The sequence below is a fragment of the Oncorhynchus keta genome, chromosome 35 (assembly GCF_023373465.1).
Source record: "Oncorhynchus keta strain PuntledgeMale-10-30-2019 chromosome 35, Oket_V2, whole genome shotgun sequence".
Classification (NCBI taxonomy): Eukaryota; Metazoa; Chordata; class Actinopteri; order Salmoniformes; family Salmonidae; genus Oncorhynchus; species Oncorhynchus keta.
In genome coordinates, this window is record NC_068455.1 from 21,501,492 (window position 1) to 21,525,643 (window position 24,152).

The window sequence follows — 24,152 nt, forward strand, 5'->3', positions numbered from 1 at the left end:
ATTGTCTCCACCCCCTCCAGGTGTCACTTATTTTCCCTGGTGTATTTATCCCTCTGTTTCCCGTCTCTCTGTGCCAGTTTGTCTTGTCAGCGTGTATTTCTTGTGCGCCTGCTTTTCTATTCTCTCTTTCGCTAGTCCTCCCGATTCTGACCCTTGCCTGCCCTGATTCTGAACCCACCTGCCTGACCATACTGCCTACTCTGACCTCGAGCCTGCATGCTACTCTGTACCTCCTGGACTCAGACCTTGTTATGGTCTTTTTGCCTGTCCACAGCCATTCTCAAATCAAATTTTATTTGCTACATGCGACGAATACAACAAGTGTAGACTTTACCGTGAAATGCTTACTTACAAGCCCTTAACCAACAGTGTAGTTCGAGAAGAAAATATTTACCAAGTAGGCTAAAGTAATAATAAAAAGTAACACAATAACGAGGCTATATACTGGGGTCAATGGGACCAAGTCAGTGTACAGGCTAGTAAGGCTAGGTAATCTGTACATGTAGGTTGGGGTGAAGTGACTATGTGTAGTTAACAAAGGACCACACACATTTGTGTGGTCCTTCTGTAGCTCAGTTGGTAGAGCATGGCGCTTGTAATGCCAGGGTAGTGGGTTCGATCCCCGGGACCACCCATACGTAGAATGTATGCACACATGACTGTAAGTCGCTTTGGATAAAAGCGTCTGATAAATGGCATATATTATATTATTATTATATTAACAAACAAACAGCGAGTAGCAGCAGTGTACGGGGATGTTTTTATGAATTCTTCAGTTCAGCAGTCTTATGGCTTGGGGGTAAAAGCTGTTCAGGAGCCTTTTGGTCCTAGACTTGCCGGTACCGATTGCCGTCGGGTAGCAGAGAACAGTCTAACTAGGGTGACTGGAGTCTGACAATTTTATGTACTTTCCTCTGACAGGTCCTGGATGGCAGAAAGCTTGGGCCCAGTGATGTACTGGGCTGTTCGCACTGTAGTGCCTTACGGATAGATGCCGAGCAGTTGCCATATCAGGCGGTGATGCAACCTGTCAGGATGCTCTCGACACTGCAGCAATAGAAGTTTTTGAGGACCTGGGGACCATGCCAAATCTTTTCATTCTCCTGAGGGGGCAAAGGTTTGGTCGTGCCCTCTTCATGACTGTCTGTTGGTGATGTGGACAACAAGGAACTTGAAAGTCTCAACCTGCTCCGCTACAGCCCCGTCGGTGTTAATGGGGGCCTGTTCGGCCCACCTTTTCCTGTAGTCCACGATCAGCTCCTTTGTCTTGCTCACATTGAGGGAGAGATTGTTGTCCTGGCACTACACTGCCAGGTCTCTGACCTCCTCCCTATAGGCTGTCTCATCGTTGTCGGTGATCAGGCCTACCACTGTTGTCGTCAGCAAACTTAATGATGGTGTTGGAGTCATGTTTGGCCACGCAGTTGTGGGTGAACAGGGAATACTGGAGGAGACTAAGTACACACCCGTGAGGGGCCCCAGTGTTAAGGAACAGCGTGGCAGACGTGTTGTTGCCTACTCTTACCACCTGGGGGCGGCCCGTCAGGAAGCCCAGGATCCAGTTGCAGAGGGAGGTGTTTAGTCCCAGAATCCTTAGCTTAGTGATGAACTTCGTGGGCACTGTAGTGTTGAACGCTGAGCTATATTCAAACAGCATTCTCACATAGGTGTTCCTTTTGTCCAGATGAGAAAGGGCAGTGTGGAGTGCGATTGAGACTGCGTCATCTATGGATACGTTGGGACGTTGGGACTGTATACAAATTGAAGTGGGTCTAGGGTGTCCGGGAGGATGCTGTTGATGCTGTTGATAGCTATGACCAGCCTTTTAAAGCACTTCATGGCTACCGACGTTCCACGGGGCGATAATCATTTAGGCAGGTTATCTTGGCTTCCTTGGGCATAGGGACTATGGTGACCTGGTTGAAACATGTGGGTATTACAGACTCAGTCAGGGAGAGGTTGAAAATGTCAGTGAAGACACTTGACAGTTGGTCCGCGCATGCTTTGAGTACACATCCTGGTAATCCGTCTGGCCCTGCGGCTTTGTGAATGTTGACCTGTTCCAAAAGTTTTGTTCATATTGGCTACCGAGTGCGTTATCACACAGTCATCCAGAACAGCTGGTACTCTCGTGCATGCTTCAGTGTTACTTGCCTTGAAGCAAGCATAAAAGGCATTTAGCTCGACTGGTAGGCTCACGTCACTGGGCAGCTCGCATCTGGGTTTTCCTTTGTAGTCCATAGTAGTTTTCAAGCCCTGCCACATCTGACGAGCGTCAGAGCCGGTGTATAGGATTAAAATCTTAATCCTGTATTGACGCTTTGCTTGTTTGATGGTTCGTCTGAGGGCATAGAGGGATTTCTTATAAGCGTCCGGATTAGACTCCCGCTCTTTGAAAGTGGCAGCTCTAGCCTTCAGCTCGATGCGGATGTTGCCTGTAATCCATGGCTTCTGGTTGCAAGTTCAAATCCCCGAGCTGACAAGGTACAAATCTGTCGTTCTGCCTAGTTAAATAAAGGTAAAATAAAAAAATATTGTTCATGGGATTTATGTTTAAATGAATGATTAGAATACTCCACCCTGAAACCATATAATTGTATGAAATTGTGTAATTTGTCAGTAAAACAATATGTCTCTACAGTATCTTAAACACAGACTGTCTGAGCAAAATTCGGTGCCGACCTTGTCTAGGGGCCACTGAGAGATTTGGTCTCACGGCCTCTAATCTATGTCGGCTGGGTAGGGAGACCATATGGGCGCAGGTATGTGCGCCGCAAAAAAATGGTTGTCTTTGTGTTGTGAACTTCAGAACGTTCCTGTGAATAAACATTTAACTATTGTAGGCTGGGCCTCTGTCTGATTTAATTTCAACCAGTATCTTACAAATTCTGGGTTGCAGACTGAGTAGTTAACTTCTCTAGGATAAGGGGCGGTATTTGGAATTTTGGATGAAAAGCATGCCCAAATTCAACTGCCTGCTACTCATCCCCAGAAGATAAGACATGCATATTATTAGTAGATTTGGATAGAAAACACTATGAAGTTCCTAAAACTGTTTGAATCATGTCTGTGAGTGTAGCAGGTGAAAACCTGAGGACAACATGCAGATCTTTTTTTTTTTAGGTCACTCTTTTCAACGGGATTTCATTGGGAATCCAGATTTCTAAGGGACTTGCTTGCAGTTCCTACCTCTTCCACTGGATGTCACCAGTCTTTAGAAATTGGTATAGGTTATTCCTTTGTGTAATGAAGAAGTACGGCCATCTTGAACGAGGGTCACTTCAAGTGTACTGTTTGTTAGAGGCGCCTGACCAGAAAGCTAGCGTCAGTTTGTTGTCGTCCTGTATTGATCATCCCGTCTTCAATTTTATCGATGATTTACTTTAAAAAATAGCTAAAGTTATATTACAAATGGGTTTGAAATGTTTTGGCAATGTTTACAGGCAACTTTTGAGATATTTTGTAGTCACGTTGCGCAAATTGGAACCAGTGTTTTTCTGGATCAAACGCGCCAAATAAATTGACATTTTGGATATATATGGACGGAATAAATCGAACAAAATGACCATTTTTGATGTTTATTGGAAATAATGGAGTGCAAACAGAAGAAGCTCGTCAAAAGTAAGGCATGATTTATATTTTTATTTCTGCGTTGTCGCGCCTGCAGGGTTGAAATATGTTTTCTGTCTTTTGTTTACGTAGGTGCTATCCTCATCTATTGCTTTTGCCAAAAAGCCTTTTTGAAATCTGACATGTTGGCTGGATTCACAACACGTGTTGCTTTAATTTGCCTATCTTACATGTGTGATTTCACGAATGTTAGATTTTCATAGTGTTACGCACTCCTCTGTGAAGAGGGAACGCAACACCCTGCTACAACTCAACTCCCCATGAAGTGAAAGAGGTATGGACTGTAGGTGCGAGTAAGGATGACAAAAGTCTGAATTTACAGTTTCCTAGGAATTTATTCCGTCACATGGTAATATGGGGAAAAGGGACTGGACGGAACCAAAGAAAGTAAATGTCAAAGCCCCCCTCATCTACCCTGCATACCCACTACCTATCTAACTTAGCATCACCTGGTGCGCTAACCAAAATACAGGGGGTGGTCCGCCCAGGTCTTACCTAGTGTGCCTAGACAGTGAATATACTACGGGTATATGTATGCCCGCGAGCCTCTTGCCTAAGCACTCCCTAGGTGCCTTCCCCTCCCTCCTGGGATAAAATGAAACAGAATATTAAACAATTCACTTAACAAAACTGAGAAAAAACTAAACTCAGGCCAAGAGGTTAACTAGGGGGCACTAATTTTATTTTTGGAAAAATAATGTTCCCAAAGTAAACGGCCTATTTCTCAGGACCAGATGCTAGAATATGCATATAATTGACAGCTTAGGATAGAAAAGTTTCCAAAACTGTCAAAATATTGTCATTGCAGGCGAAATCCTGAGGAGAATCCAATCAGGAAGTGCCTCTTATTTTGAAACCGTTGTGTTCATATATATATATCCCTATTGGCCATTGAAAGGGATATCAACCAGATTCATTTTTCTACGTATTCCCTAAGATGTCTACAGCCTTTAGACGTAGTTTCACACCTTTATGTTGAAGAATGAGCGTAAACGACTACATTGCATAAGTGGCCAGCTGAGGGCTCTGAGTGATTCTTTCGTAATAGACAGTGGTAGTCATTTTTCCTCTCGCTCCTACTGAAAAGCCAATTGTCCCGGTTGATATATTATCGGATAGATATTTGAAAAACACCTTGAGGATTGATTATAAAAAACGTTTGCCATGTTTCTGTCGATATTATGGATATCATTTTGGCTTTGTCGTGAGCGCTATTTCCAGTGGATTTCTCAACATAACGTGACCAACAAACGGAGGTATTTTGGGTATAAAAGGAACATTTGCTGTCTAACTGGGAGTCTCGTGAGTGAAAACATCCGAAGATCAAAGGTAAACGATTAATTTGATTGCTTTTCTGATTTTCGTGACCAAGCTTCCTGCTGCTAGCTGGACATAATGCTATGCTAGGCTATCGATAAACTTACACAAACGCTTGTCTTGCTTTGGCTGCAAAGCATAATTTCAAAATCTGAGATGACAGGGTGATTAACAAAAGGCTAAGCTGTGTTTCGCTATATTTTACTTGTGATTTCATGAATATGAATATTTTCTAGTAATATTTTTGGACCTCTGCGCTATGCTAATTAGTGTAGTTGATGACAATTCTCCCAGATCCAGGGATGGGTAGTTCCAAGAGTTAAAGAAGCTCTGACAAAGCAACAAACACAGAATATACCAAAGCTGCTACCAACAACAACTAACATAGTACATACCAACAACCAACATGCTATACCACCCATCCATCAACCTCCTCTCTCAGCAATGATCTATATCAAAAACAATCTCTCCCCTGAACAACAGAACACTGGCTTTTATAGCTTCAGAAGGCATTGGAAACTGGAGACAGCTGCGTCCTGACGAGGGGGCGGGGTCAGCTCCAATTAGCCATGGAGTCGACCAATCAGCTGCTGGGGGATTTCAGGAAGCCATCTCCTGAAACACACTCAAATACACAAACTACAACACAGAAACTGGGGAATGTAACATAGGAGTTTATTTGGATTTGGCACTCTGCATTTTCTCTGGCTTTTGGCCAAGTGGGACGCTACCGTCCCACATAAAATTAAAGTTCAGTTTATGGACATTGAGAACAAAATTCTCTTAACAGATATATGGGGACGACGTCATTGCACTTATTGATGAAGCTCTTGCCTACCCCTGGATACTAATAAATATCAGAGGCTCGAAACATCTGACTCCCATGTCTGCATCTGCGTCTCACCCTTATACAATTACTCCTCCCCTTTGAGAGGGATGAGTTTGGAAACAAAGGAGAACACTCTCAAACAATCCATATAGTGTTGAGCAAATACCGTTTCCACCCCTATGGTTCAGGAAGTAAATGAGAACAATCAAATTCTAAGAATATTCAAATAAAAAACAATGTACAATTTTTTGAAAAACTCAAAGGAAACTATATTTCCATAGGAGGATTTTCTAAAGCCATCATGTCTGCGAGCCACTCCTGCTGAGCGTGCAGTGTCTTCATCTCTACAGATAAGATGTCCAATAGCCAAAACGAGTTTGATATTCATCTTTATTATTACAATTGATTCCTTTTCTGTAAAACTGGCTGAGGATCACATCATTATTGTCACTAGAGTTCAATCCCGTTGTATGCTCAGGAATGACATACTCAGTGGCATGGACTGCTCATGTCTCCAAAAACGTATCTGTGCACCCTATTGCCTTAAAGCGTTGGACTTAAGATGCAATGGACAATTCAAATGTTCTTGTTTGTTCCAAACCTACATCTGGTATAAAGTTTGATTTGGATGTAATCAAGTTTTATTTACATATTGTCTGGATCAAAGCCAAAATATCAATCTGTGTGCTCTTTATTACACCAGGATGGCCGAGAGGTTAAGGCGTTGGACTTAAGATCCAATGGACAAATGTCCTCGTGGGTTTGAACCCCACTCCTGGTATAAGTTCATCTATCATTTGGATGTTATCAATTGTCCTTTGACTCATTTTAAATTTCTTTGGATGAAAGCTGAAACAATTGACTTTGTTCCCCTTATACCGCCTTCAAGTATTTCACTGGGCTCTTGATTGTTCTTTACACCAGGATGGCTGAGTGGTTTAGACTGTTGGAATAAAAATCCAATGAATGCTATGTTCTTGTGGGTACTAACCACATTCCTGGAAAAAACTTACTTTGGATGTAATCAACCCACCTTTCATTCATTTCCAATTAGTGTGGATCAAATCTGAAAGAAATTACTATGGCAAGTTATTCTACTTTGACTCAGCTCTTGTTAGTCTTTTAGAAACACCTGGATGTCAGTTTGTTTAAGGCGCTAGACTCATGATCGATATTCAAATGTTCTTGTTTGTTCCAAACCTTTATCTGGTCGAAAGTTTGATTTGGATGTAATCAAGTTTTATTTATTGTCTGGATCAAAGCCAAAAGATCTAACTTTGTGCTCCTTATTAGATTTTGAATGCGCCCTTGATTTTATTATTAGCATGTTCCAGTTGAAAAGGGTGCATCTTCCTCACTGCTTTTGCCCGTTCACATCACGGGCCATAGACTGTTGCACTGTGACTCCGGTTAATATAACTCCCTCATTGACTTTAATGGGAACAACAAATAAGGCAAGCCACAAATGAAACTAGTTCAGACGCAGGACAAACTGTTTGCTAAGGGAGTAGTGGTCAAGAAACTTCTCAATGAAAGGAAATGTTTTCGATTTTTATGGCAGCACATGCAGTCAGGAGCTTAGGAGAGGACAAAATGTGCATCTAAAAAAAATTAAGTTATTATAATTGGGACTGCAGTCATTTGGCTGACCAATAACCGTCATTCAAATTCCATGACCATCAAATCCCTTATAATGGTGTTGCAGATCTTCAAATCAAATCAAATTTTATTTGTCACATACACATGGTTAGCAGATGTTAATGCGAGTGTAGCGAAATGCTTGTGCTTCTAGTTCCGACAATGCAGTAATAACCAACAAGTAATCTAACTAACAATTCCAAAACTACTGTCTTATACACACAAGTGTAAGGGGATAAAGAATATGTACATAAAGATATATGAATGAGTGATGGTACAGAGCGGCATAGGCCAGATACAGTAGATGGTATCGAGTACGGTATATACATATGAGATGAGTATGTAAACAAAGTGGCATAGTTAAAGTGGCTAGTGATACATGTATTACATAAAGATGCAGTACATGATATAGAGTACAGTATATACGTATACATATGAGATGAATAATGTAGGGTATGTAAACATTATATTAGGTAGCATTGTTTAAAGTGGCTAGTGATATATTTTACATAATTTCCCATCAATTCCCATTATTAAAGTGGCTGGAGTTGAGTCAGGGTGTTGGCAGCAGCCACTCAATGTTAGTGGTGGCTGTTTAACAGTCTGATGGCCTTGAGATAGAAGCTGTTTTCCAGTCTCTCGGTCCCAGTTTTGATGCACCTGTACTGACCTCGCCTTCTGGCTAATAGCGAGGTGAACAGGCAGTGGCTCGGGTGGTTGTTGTCCTTGATGATCTTTATGGCCTTCCTGTAACATCGGGTGGTGTAGGTGTCCTGGAGGGCAGGTAGTTTGCCCCCGGTGATGCGTTGTGCAGACCTCACTACACTCTGGAGAGCTTTACGGTTGTGGGCGGAGCAGTTGCCGTACCAGGCAGTGATACAGCCAACCAGGATGCTCTCGATTGTGCATCTGTAGAAGTTTGTGAGTGCTTTTGGTGTCAAGCCGAATTTCTTCAGCCTCCTGAGGTTGAAGAGGCGCTGCTGCGCCTTCTTCACGATGCTGTCTGTGTGGGTGGACTAATTCAGTTTGTCTGTGATGTGTATGCCGAGGAACTTAAAACTTGCTACCCTCTCCACTACTGTTCCATCGATGTGGATAGGGGGGTGTTCCCTTTGCTGTTTCCTGAAGTCCACAATCATCTCCTTAGTTTTGTTGACGTTGAGTGTGAGGTTATTTTCCTGACACCACACTCCGAGGGCCCTCACCTCCTCCCTGTAGGCCGTCTCGTCGTTGTTGGTAATCAAGCCTACCACTGTTGTGTCGTCCGCAAACTTGATGATTGAGTTGGAGGCGTGCGTGGCCACGCAGTCGTGGGTGAACAGGGAGTACAGGAGAGGGCTCAGAACGCACCCTTGTGGGGCCCCAGTGTTGAGGATAAGCGGGGTGGAGATGTTGTTGCCTACCCTCACCACCTGGGGGCGGCCCGTCAGGAAGTCCAGTACCCAGTTGCACAGGGCGGGGTCGAGACCCAGGTTCTCGAGCTTGATGACGAGCTTGGAGGGTACTATGGTGTTAAATGCCGAGCTGTAGTCGATGAACAGCATTCTCACATAGGTATTCCTCTTGTCCAGATGGGTTAGGGCAGTGTGCAGTGTGGTTGAGATTGCATCGTCTGTGGACCTATTTGGGCGGTAAGCAAATTGGAGTGGGTCTAGGTTGTCAGGTAGGGTGGAGGTGATATGGTCCTTGAGTAGTCTCTCAAAGCACTTCATGATGACGGAAGTGAGTGCTACGGGGCGGTTGTCGTTTAGCTCAGTTACCTTAGCTTTCTTGGGAACAGGAACAATGGTGGCCCTCTTGAAGCATGTGGGAACAGCAGACTGGGATAGGGATTGATTGAATATGTCCGTAAACACACCAGCCAGCTGGTCTGCGCATGCTCTGAGGGCGCGGCTGGGGATGCCGTCTGGACCTGCAGCCTTGCGAGGGTTAACACGTTTAAAAATATATATATATTTTTTTACTCACCTCGGCTGCAGTGAAGGAAAGGCCGCATGTTTTGGTTGCAGGCCGTGTCAGTGGCACTGTATTGTCCTCAAAGCGGGCAAAAAAGTTATTTAGTCTGCCTGCGAGCAAGACATCCTGGTCCGTGACGGGGCTGGTTTTCTTTTTTGTAATCCGTGATTGACTGTTGACCCTGCCACATACCTCTTGTGTCTGAGTCGTTGAATTGAGATTCTACTTTGTCTCTATACTGACGCTTAGCTTGTTTGATTGCTTTGCGAAGGGAATAGCTACACTGTTTGTATTCGGTCATGTTACCGGTCACCTTGCTCTGATTAAAAGCAGTGGTTCGCGCTTTCAGTTTCACGCGAATGCTGCCATCAATCCACGGTTTCTGGTTTGGGAATGTTTTAATCATTGCTATGGGAACGACATCTTCAACGCACATTCTAATGAACTCGCACACCGAATCAGCCTATTCGTCAATGTTGTTGTCTGACGCAATACGAAACCTATCCCAGTCCACGTGATGGAAGCAGTCTTGGAGTGTGGAATCAGATTGGTCGGACCAGCGTTGAACAGACCTCAGCGTGGGAGCTTCGTGTTTTAGTTTCTGTCTGGAGGCAGAGATCAACAAAATGGAGTCGTGGTCAGCTTTTCCGAAAGGAGGGCGGGGCAGGGCCTTATATGCGTTGCGGAAGTTAGAATAGCAGTGATCCAAGGTTTTGCCAGCCCTGGTTGCGCAATCGATATGCTGATACAATTTAGGGAGTCTTCTTTTCAGATTAGCCTTGTTAAAATCCCCAGCAACAATGAATGCAGCCTCAGGATGTATGGATTCCAGTTTGCAAAGAGTCAAATAAAGTTCGTTCAGAGCCATCGATGTGTCTGCTTGGGGGGGAATATATATTTTTTATATTTTTAATTTATTTCACCTTTATTTAACCAGGTAGGCTAGTTGAGAACAAGTTCTCATTTGCAACTGCGACCTGGCCAAGATAAAGCATAGCAGTGTGAACAGACAACACAGAGTTAAACATGGAGTAAACAATTAACAAGTCAATAACACATAAAAAAAGGGGAGTCTATATACATTGTGTGCAAAAAGCTGTGATTATAATCGAAGAGAATTCCCTTGGTAGATAATGCGGTCGACATTTGATTGTGAGGAATTCTAAATCAGGTGAACAGAAGGACTTGAGTTCCTGTATGCTTTTGTGACCACACCACGTCTCGTTAGCCATAAGGCATACGCCCCCGATCCATTCCGTTGTCCTGGGTGAAAGGCAGAACACAGGATCCGCTTCGCGAAAGTCATATTATATTCTTGGTCGTACTGATGGTGAGTTGACGCTGCTCTTATATTCAGTAGTTCTTCTCGACTGTATGTAATGAAACCTAAGATGACCTGGGGTATTAATGTAAGAAATAACATGTAAAAAAAAACTAAATACTGCATAGTTTCCTAGGAACGCAAAGCGAGGCGGCCATCTCTGTTGGCACCCATAGGCCTATACATGTATGTCACGTGTCAAACTCATTCCACGGAGGGCCGAGTGTCTGCTGGTTTTCACTCCTCCCTTTTACTTGATCGATGAATTAAGGTCACTAATTAGTAAGGAACTCCCATTATCTGGTTGCCTAGGTCTGAACCCTAAGGCACCCCCATGGAAATCTAATTAGCATATTAAAAAAATCCCCATAAAATCTGTCAGTTTAAGCAAGAGATATGTTTTTTTGCATTGGATGCTTCTCAATCCACCACATCTTCCAATGTTGCACTTCCGCATCTGCAGTGAAAGGTGACAGAGCTGTGCTGTGTTTGTCAGACCATGAGACATCACGAAAATATATCTACTCACAAAACCCTCTATTGAAGATGAGACTCTCACGAACACGACAGTGTTTTTACGTATTGCTCTGCGACCTCCACAAGCGTCTTGGGACTTGTCTGAAGTCGTTACAGCTTATCTACCCACTTCTGTCTGTAGTGGCGGAACAGTTTGGGCTACACACTCTGTGAAAAGGTGACACTATCTCGAATATATACATGTCAGTTGTTTTGCTCTAGGATGCCCACGGGCCTCGTCTGAATGTCTCCGATACCAGTTGAAAACATTTATGGAAGTATACAGTGCATTCGGAAAGTATTCAGAGCCCTTGACTATTTCCATATTTTGTTACGTTATAGACTTATTCTAAAATTGATTAAATAGTTTTTTCCCCTCATCAACCTGCACACAATACCTCAATGACAAAGCAAAAACAGGATTATATAGTACATTTTTGCTCATTAAAACAACCAGAACTGAAAAGTCACAGTTTACTCAGTACTTTGTTGAAGCACCTTTGGTAGCGATTACAGCCTCGTCATCTTGGGTATGACGCTACAAGCTTGTGTAACAGTACTCTTCTGGCGTTGTGTACATCAGTCATCGACACGGAACTCCAATATGTAGCACCAATCATGTAGCTTTATTCTGATAAGAACGACACAAAATTGCACGTCATGCAATGCCCGTCTCACCATCCAACTCTGCACTCCCGCACGCTGGTTTGGTGCTTGTTCACTGGGGCAGTTCCCAAAATATTACAATTACAATATACAATATAATATTTTTAACAATGTACCTGATAAGAACGACACAAAATTGCACGTCATGCAATGCCCGTCTCACCATCCAACTCTGCACTCCCGCACTGTACAAAATATATGAACCCCCCCCACCAGACACAGTAAGTTGCTAGCTAATACTGGCGAGAATTCTCTACAACAAAATGCACAACAAATATTCTCCAAAAACCCCTGCATCTTATGTGTGATGTTTGAATAACATTTACAAACTATTTGATATAAATTGTACATTTAAATCATCACTTGAGAGCATAAAATCACTTTTGACGTACGGTGCTTTGCAACCAACAACTTACCGCTGGTTTGGTGCTTGTTCACTGGGACGATTCTGACTGGAACATCCCCTCTCGTAAGCAAGCTACGCAAACCAGCCAATAAGATGCCATGTTGAGTAGGTGAAGGCAAGACAAACTCAAACCAAAAACCCATTGGCTTAACAATAAAGTGGCAAGGGGAATCACCAATATAACCCTGTTACACAATTCCACTTGCCAAGAAAAATAACAAAATACAAAACGGCACTGTGCAAACATACCAGATACAGAGACACTCAACATATGTACAGAAAAATCCAGAGAGAGAAAAAAAAGTACTACCTAATAGAGAAAACTAAAAGGTAACGCTGTGTATATGAAGGATGCAGACCGTGCTTTAAATCAGTCACTAAATATTCCAGTCATTAGACTATTCTCCTTGAGAATTAGAGTGAAAAGCGGTTGATCAAACCCCTTAGCCCTCATAGGTAAACATGCCCTGTCACATGTTAAGTACACTCGGTGACTTTAAAACATCCAAGTAATAAAATAAACCACCATAAGAGACTTTATCATATGTCACATTACCATCCTGCAACCTCTAATTATGGTCACAATGATGTAAAAGCAAAACAAATAAAAGATGTCAATACCATTGAACCTCTATTCACATATTTTACCTTCAAGAGCTAACTTTCTGCTGATTCATAATCTCAATCAGTCTTGACACTGGTTTAAATAGCCTTCCTGCCCTTGACCTAATATGACCCCGACTACCTTCAACTGCATAAGGGGTAACAGTGTTGTGCACTGTTGCAATAGTGTGTCCGTCAACACAGTCAGTACTTAACTGATCAGGTAAGGAATCGTCCGCGTTTGGTAGGTCAGTACGGATATCGTAAGCAGACTGGTCAATTAGCTCACTCACTACACTGTTACAGTCTCGGTCAGATTCTTGAAGACTCTCTGATCGAGGCAGACCTTCCAGCTGCAGTATATCATCCACGGAAACCAAAGGTGGAATATCCTGAGCATCCAAGGATCGCACATCACCCTCCAGGCTTGTGTCACCTGTTCCTTCAGAAGACAACTCTGACACCCACACTCTGGTTCTGTACTCAGCACCATCATCCACTGCAGTGTCCATGGCAGCTGAGACCACTAGGCTGTCATTCATGTCCTCAGACTCTGTTAATCCAGACATGTCTGTTCCCTCCTCAACAGCAGCATGGGGAAGAGGAAGAAAGTTGACTGGCATTATCAGATTGCGATGTACCGTCTTCTCCCGTCCAGTGGAGCTGTTCTGAATCTTAAAAGTGTGACTGTCAGCATTCAATCCAGTGACAAGGTAGACAGTCTCCCAACGGTCAGCAAGCTTCCGCTTTCCCCGCTCCCCTTGTTAGCCAGCAATACACGATCCCCAATCTCCACTGGTGCTCCTCTGACTCTTCTGTCATAAAGGTCAGCATGCCTCTTCAACTGCTTCGCTGCAGATGCCTGTGCTGCATTCATGGCTTCTTTCAGATCTCTCCTCAAAGACTGAACAAACTGGTCATAGTCGACAACTTCTGGGTTCTCTATGACCGAGCCAAAGACTATGTCAACAGGCAGTCTTGGCGTCCTCCCAAACATTAGCAGGAAAGGGGCAAAGCCTGTGGTCTCGTGGATTGTACAATTGTATGCAAACGTAAGGGACTTCAGCGCCTGAGGCCATCTGTGCTTAGCTCTCGTTGGCAGGGCCCGGATCATGTTTCCCAAAGTCCTATTCATCCTTTCGCAGGACCCGTTCCCCATCGGATGGTACGGCGTGGTGTGAGACTTCTGAACGCCTGCAACACTCAACAGTTCGGCTATTAAAGCGCTCTCAAAGTTGGCTCCCTGGTCTGAGTGTATACGGCGAGGCATCCCGTAGACACAGAAATAGTTGTTCCACAACTGATGAGCTACTGACTTAGCAGACTGGTTCGGACACAAGAAGGCATGAGCTAATTTGGTAAAGTGGTCAGTGACAACGAGCACATCCAAGGATTTGTTTGAAGAATCTTCTGCAGACCAGAAGTCTATGCACACTAGTTCAAGATGCTCAGTTGTTATTATGCTCTCAAGAGGAGCTCTTGCTTCCGGATCAGGAGTCTTGCTCACCACGCATCTCCTGCAGCACTTCACATAGGCTTTTACCTCCCTCTCCAGGCCATGCCAGAAGAACCTCTGTCTTGTCAGGTAGACTGTTCTCTGTTGGCCCTGGTGGCCAGCTTCATCATGGACACCCTTCAACACCATTGCTTTCATGGAGGCTGGAACCACATACAGATACATTTTCCTCTTTGTAACCACATTCTTTGAAACACGATACAGTACACCCATCTTCATGGTCAACTTGTCCCAACTTCTGAGAAGACCCAAAACCTCAACACTCTCATGGGCACGCTCTCTCCGGGATGGTCTTCTCCCCTCTCAACAAAGAAGATGACTTTGCTGATCACGTTGTCATCACGCTGCTTACTCATCAGTAGGCCGTGTGGCAGAACATCGACATTGGTCTGCTCTGATGGCATAACAGCCTGTGGGAGCTGTGGCAACAGCAGTGCATGTGAGCCCACTTCACCCACCCAGCACCTATGTGAATGAAGAACAGCTGCAACTTCATGTCTTGATAAAGCACCAGATGGGGGTCAACAGTAGCCTGACAGCTAATGACCACTTCGTTGGAGTCAGAGGCTTTGTCAAAGGGGTGGCTGGACCAGCGAAACACATCTTGCACTCTGTCTGTGCGCACAGCGTCGGCTTCAGCTAGTAAGGTCTCGTACGGGACCCTTGTCAGGCGATGGAGTGCACTGGGTCGTACGAAGGGCTCTCTGCTCAAAGCATCTGCAACAACATTCATTTTTCCAGGGATGTATTTAATGTCAAACTCGTACGGTGCCAGCTTGGCGACCCATCTCTGTTCACAAGCATCAAGCTTTGCTTTGGTCAGAATGTATGTCAAGGGATTATTATTCGTCCATACTGTGAACTGCTGTCCCCGTAGCCAGTGGTGGAACTTGTCACAGATAGCCCATTTCATGGCAAAGAACTCGAGCCTGTGCGCAGGATACCTTGACTGTGCATAACTGAGGGACTTGCTCGCGAAGGCTATAGGTCTCGCTGTAGCTCCCGGTTCTTGCACCTGAGATAGCACAGCACCTAAGCCATTGCTGGATGCATCCACCAAGAGTAGAAAGGGTTTTTCAAAGTTGGGGTGGGCCAACAAAACCTGGTCCAGCAAGGCTTGCTTTAGCTGGAATAAGGCCTGTCTGCATTCTGTTGTCCAGTCGGCAGCCGTCAACTTCCTGACAGGTGAGCTTCGCTTCTTTTTCCAGTGTGGAGCCTTGTTTCCAGTAGTCAATCCAAAGAGAGGCTTTGCAATGGTCGAGCAACCTTCAATGAACTGTTGATAATACACCACCATCCCAAGGAATGACCTCAATTTCTTCTGAGATGGAATGTCAGTGCCATCTTTCATCAGATCAGCTTCTGTTACTCCTGTAATGGCCCTCACCTTCTCAAGGTCTGTAGCTACACCATCCGCACTAATGATATGCCCCAGAAACTTCACAGACTTCTGCAGAAAGTTACACTTTTTTGGCGCCAACTTCAGGTTGTGAGCCTTGAGACGCTCAAAAACCATTTCCAGGCGCTGTATAGCCAGATCTTCAGTGGGCGCATAGACCAAGACATCGTCAAGGTAACACAGCAGGCTAAGAAAGTTCTGATCCCCAAAGATGTTTAGCATCATCCTCATAAAGGTTGCCGGACTATTACATAACCCCTGTGGCATTCGATTGTATTCGTACAATCCAAATGGGGACGTAAAAGCTGTGAATCTCCGGTCATCCTCATGCACTTCCACATTGTAGTAGCCAGAGGTAAGGTCCATTGTCGAGAAAAAGGCATTTCCACCTAACGCAGCCAGCGCGTCAGCCTGGTGAGTGAGTGGGTGGGCGTCTTTGATGGTGCGAGCATTGAGCAAACGAAAATCAGTACAGAGTCTCAGGTCTCCAGACTTCTTCCATACAAGGACAAGGGGAGAGACGAACTCACTACTAGACTTCCTTATGATATCACGTTCTTCCATCTCATTCAATGCTTGTTTGAGCTTCTCATAATTATTTGGTGAAAGGCGTCGGTAGGGCATCCGAAAGGGTTTCTCATCACTCAGTTGAATGCGGTGAAGACATCCGGAAGCTTTTCCACAATCCAACTTGTGCCTGGAAAAATAGATGAAAAATAAATGGTACTCAGCTATGAGCTGGGTGAGTTTCTTCTTACCAGCAGGAGACGCTTGACAGGAGGAGACATCAATATCAGTCAAACCTAAGTCACGTAAGACCTCAGGCTCGCTTGAACTGTCAGGTCCGTCAGTATCGTGAAGTTGGCTGGAACCGTCAGTCAGTGTCAAGTCATCTTGGCAGTCAGTGAGTATATCAGCCGTTCTCTGCACTTGCTGCTGTAAAGCTGCTGATGAACCATCATTCACACCCGAACAGTCAAAGTCCTCTAGAGCCATGCAAGGAAAGACATCGGCTAGAGTGGCGTTTCGTCTCAATGTCACTGTCTTCTGAGAAGGGTTTATCACTCTAACAGGGAGCCACCCATCCCCCCGCAATAGAGCCACTGTCCTCCCTACCAGTATTGACCTTGGTGTTGACCTTGAACTGCTGGGCTCAATGACAACCGCACTGCCAGCTGATAGATTCTGAGTGTTTCGTAGTCTGCCCCAGACTAAGTGCTCCTGCATAGGCTCTAGAGTCACAGCCCCTTTTAGTCTCACAGTTCCAACTTTGTCAGGTACTTCACTGTCTCTCCATCTCTCCACATTAGCCATCATCTCGATTAGCTTGCTCTCCTCACCCCCGTCACACACAGGAGTGTAAACCCTCTTCCAGAGATCTCCATCCGTCTTCAGGTGGCGAATCAAGTGCTTTAGGAGATTGCTGCCCAAGATGAGATCATCACTCTGGCCTTCAACCACCAGTGTAGGCACAGCGACTCTACATCCGTACACCTCCATCTCCAGCTCACATACTCCCAAAGGCCTCGTCTTCAACCCACCACAACCAACCAAGACTACCCCTGTAGGACTCAATGATGGACTTTTCAACACTCCTGCATGCAACAGTTCAGGTAAGACCCTAGAGCTCAAGGTACATGCCATGGACCCACTGTCAAGCATAGCTCTCACTTCCACTTCTCCTCCTATTAACACCTTGGCATAGAATAAATCATCATACGGGGAAGTCTCTGTGTGTTCTGCATTATGATACTCTTCTCAGTCTCCATTTCGTCACAAACACTTTTATATACAGACTCCAAATCAACAGCTCTCACTGATGGGGACTCTACAAAAGGCCCAACACTCTCCCCTTCTACATGCAGGCCTACTAGTTTTCCGGAAGCTGAGCAGTGATTACTGTAGGGACTCCACTAGCTGTGCTCAGAGCTGCGGCCTTGGGGCACTGAGAGCGTGCGTGGCCAGCTACATGACAAAGAAAGCAGAGGTGATTGGTCCTGCAGTGAAAGTAAGTATCCCCGCACACATCCCCGCACACGTTACATGGCCCATTAGACTTCACTTTGCTCCTATTCCCTTTTTGGAACTTATGGTCAGACTGTTGTGGCCTCTGCTCCAGCACACGCTCCAGCATGGCAACGATACGTTCCATGGGCTCAGCTGAGCCTTGAATAGTCTGGGCTGGGTAAGGCAACGTATTGGGTACTTCCATGTGGGACCTCACAGCAGGCATGGTGATCGGCATGACAGCACCAACTTCCTGCTTCATTGTTGCGATGGCTGGGGTCACCTTAGATAAGTGAGAGTACCTCCGCTCCCTCCTGTATTCATCCAGCCTCTCATGAACATCTGCAGCGGTCCATTGCTGTAATGGCTTGCACTTAAAGATAAGGGACAGTTCAGCGTTAGGGCAATGTCTGATGAACATGACTGTGAGCTCACGAGATGGGTCTATATATATATATATAAAGAGGGCTAAATAGAAAAGCAAATCTGGGCTTGATGGCGAGAGTGCAATGGGCCAAAGTAACAGCCCATGGAATATTTATAATATAAGTGTGTGTGTGTGTGTGTGTGTGTGTGTGTGTGTGTGTGTGTGTGTGTGTGTGTGTGTGTGTGTGTGTGTGTGTGTGCGTGTGTGCGTGCGTGCGTGCGTGCGTGCGTGCGTGCGTGCGTGTGCAGGGCAGACCAGAACAGCATTTCTTTAGATTTTCTTGTTCTTCCGTATATTTTCTATATATTTTATTGATACTTCAAGGTGTCTTAAAATACAAAACCATCCTTGGTATGATCTTTGGTATGACCTTCTTAAAACAATACCATAAAGCATAGTAGAACCCCCCTCCTCCCCTGGCTTAGACAGGGCCAAGACTGTTCAGTGTCAAAAGTAAGGGGTTAAATATATGTTCTTTCTTATGTCTCTCAGCTATACGACATGCACATCTGTTGTTCCATCAAGTTAATCTGTTATTCAGTGCATTTGTATGGGCCAAAAATACTTTTTCATCAATTATAATTTTTTATTTGATTTATTTATACTTAGACAGGGCTTAGACTCATGGGTTAATTGAAAGGAAAAACCAAAAGCGAGCAAAAACTACACCCTCCGTGGAATAAGTTTGACACCCCTGAGTATGTAAAGCCTTATGAGACAGGGTTGGTGTAAACACATATGTACACACTCACCTAACACTAAAATAGCTGCCAGGATTTTGCCACACATTTAGATTGTAAATATTCCATGGGCTGTTACTTTGGCCCATTGCGCTCTCGCCATCAAGCCCAGATTTGCTTTTCTGTTTAGCACTCTTTTGCACCAAATGTATATAACTTTTTCATATTCACTGGTCGGTAAGCCCGTACTAAATAACACTTGCCTCTTGTAAGTTTTGTAAGCCCTGATACTAAGATATATAACTCTTCATTGATCTCTGTAAAGAGGGATGCTCTCAGAACCCAGTGAGCCAGTGCAGAAAGCCTCTTTAGAGGGATTACAGGACTGATCCTAGCTAATGTAGTGGAGAAAGCCAGTCACATTATACTTACACAAACACGCCCCCTCACAAACACAAAAACTAAGCACTTAAACAGAGTGAGTGTGTACATGCCATGTACACACCCACACAAATATAATATCTGACATAATTATTTACCTCCTAAACCTGTCCAAGTCCGATTTACCTAGTGACTAACATTACCTAGTGCCTAACACTATGTGTAAGCGTGTTCCTATGCACGTTACAACATTGGGCAGATAGCTCATTTATTTATTAATTGTATCTCTGTGTGTCTCCCACACATAGGAATACTGCCTTGGGTATCCAACTAGCTATCACAGCCTTGCGTCAGAATTAGACGTTCAGCCATGATTCTCAAATGTCACATTTGACCTTAACAGTGTTAAGGTTAAGTTTAGGCATTAAGTCCAAATGTATAAGGTTAGGGTTAAGTTTAGGCTTTTACTCTGAAATCTTAAAGTTAGGCATTGACTTCAAATGGTTCATGTAAGGGTTTGGGATAGGCTTAAAACAGAAATCTCAAAAACAACTTTCTGTCGCTGGATATAAACTTACAACCTTTTGAATCAGAGGCAGATGCCCTGTTTGGCATCCACAGCATCCTAGCACAACTCAAATCTACTTGAAGGTAACAGTGTTCATTGTTACGCCTAGAGACAAGTTTTCACGCCATCTCCCGACATCCTCAGACATGGAAGGATGTCGAAAATGGACTTGTATCACGTGTTATCTGGCTGTGGGTATTAATACAGCATTTCCAGCACCACCGCGAAGGCTGCTGTCATTTTGCTAGGCTCCAGCTACTTTAAACACAGGCTAGGACATGGTGTGTGTGTGTGTGTGTGTGTGTGTGCGCATGCATATGTGTGTTTGTGTTGTGTGTGCATCCGTGTGTGTGTGTCTTGCCATGCTGATCGCGTTTCTCCTCAGACCATCTGATTTCTATTAACATTGAACATGAAGAGTGACTTATGGGAAATGCAGCAAGCCATTCGTCAGATGTTGACCTCTGGGAAAAACCTCTCTGCCATGGTGTTTGTCCCCCTAGGGGAGCTATCTGTAGAGCATAAATATTCAATATATTCCCGGGCTGAGCATGAAACTTTGGCCTTCATGTGGATGACATAGATTGTGCATGCAGTTGTTATGCTGTCTCATGAGAGAGGTGGCCATTTTTCAGAGCCAATCATGGCACCAATCTGCCAAGAGTGTCCTCTTCTGTGTCCATCAGAGCACAATGATTCTTTAAAACAACCATCAACATTATGATTATGGTACTGTCATAGCAATGGGAAGTAGCAGCACCCCCTGCAAAATCAGAATTAAAAATGTATACTGTATATATTATTTGTATCAGTGGACCGATATAGATGTCTGTCGTGTGCGCATTTTTTGTTGTTGCAGCACCTCAGCTTTGGCAAAAATTGTAGTTGTATAATTAAGTATCTTGCAAGATTCAATAGTTGGAATTGTAAGAAATCTTGTAAGAGTTGTTGCCCTGTCCCTTTCTATGCCATTGAATCCAGAAAGAACAAAACTCTGACCTCAAACATCTACATCAAAATGTCCAAAGATATGGGAAAAGACACAAAACATCCACATCAAATTACATGGAAAACAACCACTTGTTGTGCAGTATTAATTTACCATCCTTACAAAACACTTAAGGTAATAATAGTATATTACTGTATTGTGCATAGGCTGGTCACCTAGGTTTGTACCTGTAGACTACACCATGAAGAAAAACAATGCACAATACAGTAATTGGGTGTATTGAGATGTCAAGTGATTTGAGATGATGTCAAAACAAATCAAATTTTACTTGTCACATACACATGGTTAGCAGATAGCAATGGGATATGTGGGACGCTAGCGTCCCACCTGGACAAAAGCCAGAGAAAATGCAGAGCGCCAAATTCAAATAAATTACTATAAAATTTAAACCTTCATGAAATCACACATGTAAGAATTAAAGCTACATGTGTTGTGAATCCAGCCAACATGTCAGATTTCAAAAAGGCTTTTCGGCGAAAGCAAATGATGCTATTATCTGAGCACCTCCGTAAACAAATTGCAAAACGCAGAAATAAAAATATAAATCATGCCTTACCTTTGACGAGCTCCTTCTATTGGCACTCCAATATGTCCCATAAACATCACAAATGGTCCTTTTGTTTGATTAATTCCATCCATATATATCCAAAATGTCAATGTATTTGGCGCGTTTGATCCAGAAAAACACCGGTTCCAACTTACGTGACTACAAAATATTTCAAAAGTTACCTGTAAACTTTGCCAAAACATTTCAAAATCCTTTGTAATACAACTTTAGGTATTTTTTTATAGTAAATAATCTATCAAATTGAAGACGGGATGATCTGTGTTCAATACAGGAAGAAAACAAACTGACGCTACCTTTCTGGTCACGCGTCTCTAACAAACAGTACACTTGAAGTGACCCTCGTTTTGAACAGGGATAATTAGTCATTACACAAAGGAATAACCTCAACCAATTTCAATGTCAAGACTGTTGACATCCAGTCGAAGCGGTAGGAACTGCATGAAGGTCCCTTAGAAATCTTGATTCCCAATGAAATACCATTGAAAAGAGTGACCTAAAAAGAAAAACCCATCTGAATGGTTTTTCCTCTGGGTTTCGCCTGCGACATAAATTCTGTTATACTCACAGACATGATTCAAACATTTTTTGAAACTTCAGAGTGTTTTATATCCAAATCTACTAATAATATGCATATCTCATCCCATGGGGATGAGTAGAAGGCAGTTGAATTTGGGCATGCATTTCATCCGGATGTGAAAATACTGCCCCATGTTTCCAAGAAGTTAATGTGAGTGTAGCGAAATGCTTGTGCTTCTAGTTCCGACAATGCAGTAATAACCAGTGAGTTATCTAACCTATCAATTTCACAACAACTACCTTATACACACACGTTTAAAGGAATGAATAAGACTATGTACATACAAATATATGAATGAGTGATGGTACAGAACAGCATAGGCAAGATGCAGTAGATGGTATCGAGTACAGTATATACATATGAGATGAGTAACGTAGGGTATGTAAACATATAAAAGTGGCAGAGTTTAAAGTGGCTAGTGATACATGTATTACATCAATGGCAAGATGCAGTAGATGGTATAGAGTACATTATATACATACGAGATGAGTGATGTAGTGTATGTAAACATAATTTGAAATGGCATTGTTTAACCTTTGTGAGATAGGGGGCAGCATTTTCACTTTTGGATGAATAGCGTGCCCAGAGTGAACTGCCTCCTACTCTGTCCCAGATGCTAATATATGCATATTATTAGTAGTATTGGATAGAAAACATGATGTTTGTGAGTATAACAGAACTCATATGGCAGGCAAAAACCTGAGAAAAATCCAACCAGGAAGTGGGACATCTTAGGTTTGTAGTTTTTCAAAGCTTGGCCAACCGAATACATATTGAGATATGGATGAGGTTGCACTTCCTAGGGCTTCCACTAGATGTCATCCGTCTTTAGAAACTGGTTTGAGGATTCTACTATAAAGGAGGGGCTCATGAGATCTCTTTGAGTCAGAGGTCTTGCAGAGAGCTTTGGTCTCATGATGCGCGCTCCCGACAGAGTCACCTCTCGTTCCAATGCTTTTCTGAAGACAAAGGAATTCTCCGGTTGGAACATTATTGATGTTTTATGTTAAAAACATCCTAACGATTGATTCCATACATCGGTTGACTTGTTTCTAAAGGACTGTAACTTTTCGAGATTTTGTCTGGATGAAATGCTTGCGTCTCATGAAGATGGATTACTGGGCTGAACACGCTAACAACAAGTGGCTATTTGGACATAAATGATGGAACTTTATGGAACAAATCAGTAATTTATTGTCGAACTGGGATTCCTGGGAGTACCTTCTGATGAAGATCATCAAAGTTAAGTGAATATTTATGGTGTTGTTTCTAACTTTGTTGATTCCAAAATGGCAGATATTCCTCTGGCTATTTTGGGCTCTGAGCGCCGTTCTCAGATTATGCTTTTTCCGTAAAGTTTTTTTTAAATCTGACGCAGCAGTTGCATTAAGAAGGAGAAGTCTATCTTTAATTCTGTAAATAACACTTGTATATTTTATCAATGTTTATTATGAGTATTTCTGCAAAATCACCGGATGTTTTGGAATCAAAACATTACAGCACATAAGGCGCCAATGTAAAATTAGATTTTGGGATATACATATGCACATTATCGAACAAAACAAACATGTATTGTGTAACATGATGTCCTGTGAGTGTCATCTGATGAAGATCATCAAAGGCTAGTGATGAATTTTATCTATATTTCTGATTTTTGTGACTCCTATCTTTGGCTGGAACAATGGCTGTGTGTTTTTGTGACTTGGCTCTGACCTAACAATCAAATGTTGTGTTTTAGCTGTAAAGCATTTTTGAAATTGGACATGATGGGTAGATTAACAAGATGTTTATCTTTCATTTGCTGTATTGGACTTGATAATGTGTGGAAGTTATATATTTCAAAAAAATATTTTTGAATTTCGCGCTCTGTCTTTTCAGCAGAATGTTGTCGAGGGGTTCCGCTAGCAGAACGCCTGCGCAAGAAAGGTTAAAGTGGCTAGTGATACATAAATTTTTCATCCATTTTTGCATTATTAAAGTGGCTGTCGTTGAGTCAGTATGTTGGCAGCAGCCACTCAATGTTCATGGTGGCTGTTTTACAGTCTCTAGGTCCCTGCTTTGATGCACCTGTACTGACCTCGCCTTCTGGATGATAGCGGGGTGAACAGGCAGTGGCTTGGGTGGTTGTTGTCCTTGAT

The 24,152-nt window shown here is 43.4% G+C and overlaps 1 non-coding gene across 1 annotated transcript; it reads left to right on the forward strand.

Annotated features, from left to right (window-relative positions):
- The first annotated feature begins 6,474 nt into the window (after positions 1–6,474).
- Positions 6,475–6,557, forward strand: trnal-uaa (transfer RNA leucine (anticodon UAA)). Its single transcript has one exon. It is a non-coding gene; the product is annotated as a tRNA-Leu (tRNA).
- The last annotated feature ends 17,595 nt before the right edge of the window (positions 6,558–24,152 follow it).